Raw genomic sequence first — 9,634 nt, forward strand, 5'->3', positions numbered from 1 at the left:
CATACTGAAAAACATAAACAGAACATGTAAAGTGTTGGTCCCATGTATCATGAGCTGAAATAAAAGATCCCAGAAATCTTCCATAAGCACAAAAAGCTTATTTCTCTCAACTTTTGTGCACAAATTTGTTTACATCCCTGATAGTGAGCATTTCTCCTTTGCCAAGATAATCCATCCACCTGACAAGAGGTGACATATCAAGAAGCTGTTTAAACAGCATACTTATTACACAGGTGCACCTTGTGCTGGGGACAATAAAAGGCCACTCTAAAATGTGCAGTTTTGTCACACAACACAATGCCACAAACGTCTAAAGTTTTGAGTGTGCGCAATTGACATTCTGACTGCAGGAATGCCCAACAGAACTGTTGCCAGGTAATTGCATTTTCATTGTCATGTGAAATCCATATATTAGGGCATCATTTATTTAAATTAACAGATTTTTCTATGAACTGTAACTCAGTCAAACATTTTAAATTGTTGTCTGTTGTGTTGATATTTGTGGTAAGGACAGTAATACAAATAACAAAACATTATTTATGCTACTATTAATAATAATAGTAATAACAATATGAATAATAACATTGTACTGATACATGTTAGAAAACACTTTTAAATCCCATTGTTAATTAGCCCACTCGATTGCACGATGTTCAGTACATTTTTCATATTGGACATACTGTACATTGTGTCGCAGTAAAAGGGGGTCCATTCTGCTCAGGAGCACCTCTAGTTTCCAAAGGAGCGTATCTACTCTGTACTTCATATGAATTTAAGATGACCTACTAATTTTGAATGACTTGCATGAAATAAATCTTATGAATTCTAAATGTTATATAAATTATTTTTTTAAATCCATATTTTTTATTTAAATTACTAATGAGATCAAGGAAGTCATGAATTTGAGGAAAATCACGTTTTTTAAAATGCCTGTTGTGTAATTAATGACTGAAATTAATTGGGTGACCGTGTCAATTGTACTGGAGGGTTTGAAATAATCTTAATGGACGTATTTTGAGGTTTTGTGTCTCTATAGTCAGCTCGTGATGATACTGGGGAAAAAAACATTTTAGGTACTTTTCCAAGACTAGATGTGAAAGAATAATCATCTGTTGAATGTTATGGTGCATGATTCTCTGAAATGTAATTTTGTCTTTCAAGAACTGAAAGCCTGGTACCTTTGAAATGTGATGTTCCTCTCCTTGTAAATATATTGTTTAAATTCATAACCATTATTCTACTTAAGACAAGAGCCACAGGGCTTGAATTTGTTTGTACCTTTTTTGAACTTTTATTTAACTAGGCAAGTCAGTTAAGAACAAATTCTTATTTTCAATGACGGCCTAGGAACAGTGGGTTAACGGCCTTGTTCAGGGGCAGAAAAACATGAGCCAAGTTGCATGGCTCAATAATAGGTTTTAGTTCCTTGCTGGAGGCTTCTGGACACAGATATTTAGCAATTTAAGAACTAGATTACCCTTGAATAAGTGTAAAATATAATTCAGTTGGTATGTAGTTCAATTAAACAAACAAGTGTGTATGGCACTTTGTCAAATGTCACAGAACTCCCAACCTCCTGTTCATAATATAACACAATCTAAAACACAGAGGTCGATGGTATTAATCTGACCTGTGTTCAAGACGGAGGAAATGTGGTAAGAAAGTAAAGAACTATTAACAAAATCTCTGCACATTCTTAAAAGGATGATATCTCAAAGTCTTTGTATTTTCTTGGTAACCATTTTCTTCCTGGTAAAATTTGAAATCTAGGGTAATAATTCTACATGTAAAATGATTTGTTCTGTATGCCTAATAGAGCAGACTTGTCATGGAAAATTCCAACCCAGTAACAAACATGACCAAACCAAAGGAAATATCAATGAGGTCATCAATAACTAGTTCCATTAACTTTCACCTAATGTAGCTATTAATATCATAACCATGTCAATTAAACATTATTACCCGCATGCAGAAATAATTTGTTTTTCAGTGCTGGTACAGCACAGGGCGCATTCCAACCTGTAATATATTTCGGGAATGGGGGCTAGACCAAAAGCATGGACCAGTGAATCTCTTTTAAGATTGAATTCAAACGGTTATAAGCTGCCGTCGCTGCTCATTTAATTACAATTTGCATATTAGAAGTACTCTAGGAAATTAGGGAAGTGCAGTATCCTGTCAATTACCCCAGACAGGAAGCACAGCAACGCCCTATGATTTGAGTAGCTACCATCATGCAAATCTACACTATACAGTGCATTTGGAAAAAGTTCAGACCCCTTGACTTGTTCCACATTTTGTTACGTTACAGCATATTCTAAAATGGATTGTTTTTCCCCCCTCATCAACCTACACACAATATCCCATAATGACAAGGCAAAGACAGGTTGACATTTTAGCAATTTTATTTATTTTTTAATATCACATATACATAATTAGTCAGACCCTTTACTCAGTACTTTTTGAAACACCTTTGGCAGCCCTGTATTAGGAATTAGTCCCATTCTTCTCTGCAGATCCTCTCAAGATCTGTCACGTTCGATGGGGAGCGTCAATGCACAACTATTTTCAGGTCCCTCCAGAGATGTTCGATCGGGTTCAAGTCCGGGCTGGGCCACTCAAGGACATTCAGACACTTGTCCCGAAGCCACTCCTGTGTTGTCTTGGCTGTGTGCTGAGGGTCATTGTTCTGTTGGAAGCTGAACCTTGGTCCCAGTCTGAGGCCCTGAGCGTTCTGGAGCATGTTTTCATCAAGGATCTCTCTGTACTTTGCTCCGTTCATCTTTGCCTCGAGCCTGACTGGTCTCCCAGTCCCTGCTGCTGAAAAACATCCCCACAGCATGATACTGTCACCACTATGATTCACCATAGGGATGGTGCCAGGTTTCCTCCAGACGTGACACTTGGCATGCAGGCCAAAGAGTTCAATCTTGGTTTCATCAGACCAGAGAATTTGGTTTTTCATGGTCTGAGAGTCCTTTAGGTGCCTTTTGGCGGACTCCAAGCGGGCAGTCATGTGCCTTTTTACTGAGGAGTGGCTTCCATCTGGCCACTGTACCATGAAAGCCTGATTGGTAGAGTGTCGTAGAGGTGAGAGAACCTTCCAGAAGGACAACCATCTTCACAGAGGAACCCTGGAGTGCTGTCAGTGACCATCAGGATCTTGGGCACCTCCCTGATCAATCAATCAAATGTATTTATAAAACCCTTCTTACATCAGCTGATGTCACAAAGTGCTGTTCAGAAACCCAGCCTAAAACCCCAAACTGCAAGCAATACAGGTGTAGAAGAACGGTGTCTAGGAAAAACTCCCTAGAAAGGCAAGAACCAAGGAAGAAACCTAGAGAGGAACCAGGCTATGAGGGGTGGCCAGTCCTCTTCTGGCCAAGCCCCTTCTCCCCCAATTGCTCAGTCTGACGGGGCAGCCAGCTCAAGGAAGAGTCTTGGTGATTCCAAACTTCTTCTACTTAAAAATGATGAAGGCCACAGTATACTTGGGACCTTCAATGAGGCAGAAATGTTTTTCTACCGTTCCCCAGATCTGTGCCACGACACAATCCTACCTCGGCGCTCTATAGACAATTCCTTCAACCTCATGGCTTAGTTTTTGCTCTGACATGCACTGTCAACTGTGGGACCTAATATAGACAGGTGTGTGCTTTCCAAATCATGTCAAATCAAATGAATTTACAACAGGTAGACTCCAATCAAGTTGTAGAAACATCTCAAGGATGATCAATGGAAACAGGATGAACCTGAGCTCAATTTCAAGTCTCATAGCAAAGGGTCTGAATACATGCAGTACCAGTCAAAAGTTTGGACACACCTACTCATTCAAGGGTTTTTCTTTATTTTTACAATTTTCTACACTGTAGAAAAATAGTGAAGACATCATATCTATGAAATAACTCATATGGAATCATGTAGTAACCAAAAACGTCTTCAACAAATATTTTAGATTCTTCAAAGTAGCCATCCTTTGCCTTGATGACACATTTGCACACTCTTTGCATTCTCTCAACCAGCTTCACCTGGAATGCTTTCCCAACAAGTGCTCCCACATATGCTGAGCACTTGCTGGCTGCTTTTCTTTCACTCTGCAGTCCAACTCACCCCAAACCATCTCAATTGGGTTGAGGTCGGGTGATTGTGGCCAGGTCATCTGATGCAGCATCCATCACTCTCCTTCTTGGTCAAATAGCCTTTACACAGCCTGAAGGTGTATTTTTGGGTCATTGAAAAACAAATGATAGTCCCACTAAGCGCAAACCAGATGGAATGGCATATCGCTGCAGAATGCTGCGGTAGCCATGCTGGATAAATGTTCCTTGAATTTTAAATAAATTACAGGCATTGTCACAAGAAAAGCACCCCCACACCATCACACCTCCTCTATGCTTCACAGTTGGAACTACACATGCAGACATAATCTATTTACATACTTTGCTTTTTTGTTGCAGCAATCAGACCATGAAGGCCTGATTCAGGCCTGATTCATGCAGTCTCCTCTGAACAGTTGATGTTAAGATGTGTCTGTTACTTGAACTCTGTGAAGCATTTATTTGGGCTGCAATTTCTGAGGGTGGTAAACTCTAATGAACTTATCCTCTGCAGCAGAGGTAACTCTGGGTCTTCCTTTCCTGTGGTGGTCCTCATGAGAGCCAGTTTCATCATAGTGCTTGCGACTGCTCTTGAAGAAATGTTCTAAGTTTTTTAAATGTTCCAGATTGACTGACCGCCATGTCTTAAAGTAATTATGGATTGTTATTTCTCTTTGCTTATTTGAGCTGTTCTTGCCATAATATGACTTGGTATTTTACCAAATAGGGCTATCTTCTGTATACCACCCCGACGTTGTCATAACATAACTGATGGCCTCAAATGAACTTTTAACAAGGCACACCTACTAATTGAAATGCATTCCAGGTAACTACCTCATGAAGCTGGTTGAGAGAATGCCAAGATTGTGCAAAGCTGTCATCAAGACAAAGCGTGGCTACTTTGAAGAATCTCAAATATAAAATATATTTTGAATTGTTTAATACTTTTTTGGATACTACATAATTATTCTACAATATAGAAAATAGTAAAATAAAGAAAAACCCTTGAATTAGTACGTTGTCCAAACTTTTGACTGGTATTGTATGTAAATAATGTTTTTCTGTGTTTTATTACCAATACATATGCAAAAATTTCAGAAAACCTGTTTTCGCTTTGTCATCATGGATTACTGTGTGTAGATTGACGAGGAAATAACGTTTTTAATCCATTTTAGAATAAGGCTGTAAATTAACAAAACGTGGAAAAAGTCAAGGTCTCTGAATTCTTTCCAAATCCCTTCAAGTTAGTGGATTCGGCTATTTCAGCCACACCCATTGCTGACAGGTGTATAATATCGAGCACACAGCCATTGAATCTCTATAGACAAACATTGACAGTAGAATGGCCTTATTGAAGAGCTCAGTTACTTTCAATGTGTCAACATCATATGGTGCCACCATTCCAATAAGTAAGTTCGTCAAATTTCTGCCCTGCTAGAGCTACCCCGGTCAACTGTAACTGCTGTTATTGTGAAGTGGAAACGTCCAGCAGCAACAACGGCTCAGCCGCGAAGTGTTCAGCACGTTAAAGTCGTCTGTCCTCGGTTGCAACACTCTCTACCAAATTCCAAACTGCCTCTGGAAGCAACGTCAGCACAAGAACTGTTTGTTGGGAGCTTCATGAAATGGGTTTCCATGGCAGAGTAGCTGCACACAAGCTGCTATTGGATTCTGGAGCAGTGGAAACAAGTTCTCGGGAAAGATGAATCACGCTTCAAATCAGCCTTCTTCACCACACTGTCTGTGTGGGTGGACCATTTCAGTTTGTCAGTGAAGTCCCCGATCATCTCCTTTGTTTTGTTGACGTTGAGTGAAAGGTTATTTTCCTGGCACCACACTCACAGAGCCCTCACCTCCTCCCTGTAGGCTGTCTCGTCCTGTTTGGTAATCAAGCCTACTACTGTTGCGTTGTCTGCAAACTTGATGATTGAGTTGGAGGCGTGCATGGCCACACAGTCATGGGTGAACAGGGAGTACAGGAGGGGGCTGAGCATGCACCCTTGTGGGGCCCCTGTGTTGAGGATCAGCAAAGTGGAGGTGTTGTTTCCTACCTTCACCACCTGGGAGCGGCCCGTCAGGAAGTCCAGGACCCAGTTGCACAGGGCGGGGTTCAGACTCAGGGCCTCAAGCTTAATGATGAGCTTGGAGGGTACTATGGTGTTGAATGCTGAGTTATCGTCAATGAACAGCATTCTTACATAGATATTCCTCTTGTCTAGATGGGATAGGGCAGTGTGCAGTGCGATCGCGATTGCATCGTCTGTGGATCTATTGGGGCGGTAAGCAAATTTAAGTGGGTCTAGGGTGTCAGGTAAGGTAGTGGTGATATGATCCTTGACTAGTCTCTCAAAGCACTTCAACATGACAGATGTGAGTGCTACTTGGCGATAGTCATTTAGTTCAGTTACCTTTGCTTTTTGGGTACAGGAACAATGGTGGACATGTGGTGACAGCAGACTGGGATAGGGAGAGATTGAATATGTCCGTAAACACACCAGCCAGCTGGTCTGCGCATGCTCTGAGGACGAGGCTAGGGATGCCATCTGGCCCGTCAGCCTTGCGAGGGTTAACACACTTAAATGTCTTACTCACGTCAGCTACGGAGAAGGAGAGCCCACAGTCCTTGGTAGCAGGCCTCATCGGTGGCACTGTGTTATCCTCAAAGCGGGCGAAGAAGGTGTTTAGTTTAGTCTGCCACATACGTCTCGTTGAATTGCGACTCCACTTTGTCTCTATACTGACGTTTTGCCTGTTTGATTGCCTTACGGAGGGAATAACTACACTATTTGTATTATGACATATTCCCAGTCACCTCGCCTCGGGTTAAATGCGATGGTTTGGGCTTTCAGTTTTGCACGAATGCTGCCATCTATCCACGGTTTCTGGTGATCGTAGGTTATAACAGTCACAGTGGGTACAACATCTCCTATTCCTGATAAACTCAGTCACCGTATCAGTATATTTGTTAACGTTATTCTCAGAGGCCACATGGAACATATCCTAGCATGATCAAAACAACCTTGAAGCATGAAATCCAATCCAAACCGGTGTTGAATAGTCCTTAGCGCAGGTACTTCCTGTTTGAGTTTCTGCCTATAGGAAGGGAGGAGCAAAATGGAGTCGTGATCAGATTTACCAAAGGGAGGGCGGGGGAGGGCCTTGTAGGCATCCCGGAAGTTGGAGAAGCAGTGGTTGAGTGTTTTAGCAGAGCGAGTACTGCAGTCAATATGGAGAAGGTGGTAAGTTTTAAGTTCCTCAGCATTCACATCACGGACAAACTGAAATGGTCCACCCACATAGACAGTGTGGTGAAGAAGGCGCAACAACGCCTCTTCAACCTCAGAAGACTGAAGAAATTTGGCTTGGCACCTAAAACGCTCACAGACTTTTACAAATGTACAATTGAGAGCATCCTGTCGGGCTGCTAGTTGCTTGTCACAGTTGCTGGTACAGCAACTGCACCACCCACAACTGCAAGGCTCTCCAGAGGATGGTGCGATCTGCACAATGTATTACCGGAGGGAAACTACCTGCCCTCCAGGACACCTACAACACCCGATGTCACAGGAAGGCCAAAAAGATCATCAAGGACAACAACCACCCGAGCCACTGCCTGTTCACCCCACTACCATACAAAAGGCGAGGTCAGTACAGGTGTTTCAAAGCTGGGACCGAGAGACTGAAAAACAGTTATTTCTCAAGGCCATCACTGTCAAACAGCCACCACTAACACAGAGGCTGCTGCCTACATACAGACTTGAAATCATTGGCCACTTTAATAAATGGATCACTAGTCACTTTAATAATGTTTACATATTTGCATTACTCATCTCATATGTATATACTGTATTTTATTCTATCTATTGCATCTTGCCTATGCCGCTCTGTCATTGCTCGTCCATATATGTATATGTATATATTCTTATTCCATTCCTTTACTTAGATTTGTGTGTATTAGGTAGTTGTTGTGGAATTGTTAGATTACATGTTAGATATTGCTGCACTGTCGGAACTAGAAGCACAAGCATTTCACTACACTCGCAATAACATCTGCTAACAATGTGTATGTGACCAATAAAATTTGATTTGATTTCATATGTTGATAGAACTTTGGTAGCGTTTTCCTCAAATTTGCTTTGTTAAAATCCCCACCTACAATAAATGCGGCCTCAGGATATGTGGTTTCCAATTTGCATAAAGTCCAGTGAAGTTCTTTGAGGGCCGTTGTGGTATCGGCTTGATGGGGAATATACACGGCTGTAACTATAACCAAAGATAATTATCTTGGGAGGTAATACGGTCGGCATGTGATTGTGAGGTATTCTAGGTTGGGTGAACAAAAGGACTTGATTTCCTGTATGTTATCACAATCACACCATGAGTAGTAACCATGAAACATACACCCCGGCCCTTCTTCTTCCCGGGGAGATATTTATTCCTGTCTGAATTAAGAACCCAACTGGCTGTACTGACTCAAACAGTATATCCTGAGAGAGCCATGATCCTGAGTCAGACTAGAAGTCCACTCCTTGTACCTCTTTTAAGCCGGCGATGCTTTGTGTCAGCCTCTGAAATCAGTTAAATTGCCCTGGGGGGTACGAACAAAGGTTCAGAATCGGGAAAGTCGTATTTCTGGTCATAATGCTGGTAATGCCGACTGTGTGTAATAACAACAAAACAATTCTGCCCTAATAATGTAAGAAATAACACATTAGAAAAACGAAATACTGCAAATTGCCTAGGGGCTAGAAACTCGGCTGCCCTCTCTATCGGCGCCATTTTGCCTTGGGGCTAGAAGCTTGGCTGACAGACTAATCTATATTTGGCGGATGCCAGGAGACCACTACCTGCCCAAATGCATAGTGCCAACTGTAAAGTTTGGTGGAGGAGGAATAATGGTTTGGGGCTGCTTTTCATTGTTCGGGCTAGGCCCATTAGTTCCAGTGAAGGGAAATCTTAACGCTATAGCATACAATTACATTCTAGACGATTCTGAGTTTCCAACTTTGTGACAACAGTTTGCGAAAGGCCCTTTCCTGTTTCAGCATGACAATTACCCCAGTGCACAAAGCGAGGTCCATAAATTAATGGTTTGTCGAGATCTGTGTGGAAGAACTTGATTGACCTGCACAGAGCCCTGACCTCAACTCCATTGGGATGAATTGGAACGCCGACTGCGAGCCAGGCCTAATCGCCCAACATCAGTGTCCAACCTCACTAATGCTCTTGTGGCTGAATGGAAGCAAGTCCCCACAGCAATGTTCTAACATCTAGGGGAAAGCCTTCCCAGAAGAGTGGAGGCTGATATAGCAGCAAAGGGGAGACAAACTCCATATTAATGCCCATGATGTTGGAATGAGATGTTTGACGAGCAGGTGTCCACATACTTTTGGTCATGTAGTGTATGTATCATACATTTAATAGCTTTTGGGTAATAAGAGCAGGTAGCGGTAGCCCACCAACCGCTTGTCTATTCGGTTGGTGGGATACTTTGGAGTCGCTTTTCTTCTGAGGACACTCCCTGCTACCACTGT

This window comes from Oncorhynchus kisutch, linkage group LG3 (genome assembly GCF_002021735.2).
Source record: "Oncorhynchus kisutch isolate 150728-3 linkage group LG3, Okis_V2, whole genome shotgun sequence".
Classification (NCBI taxonomy): domain Eukaryota; kingdom Metazoa; phylum Chordata; class Actinopteri; order Salmoniformes; family Salmonidae; genus Oncorhynchus; species Oncorhynchus kisutch.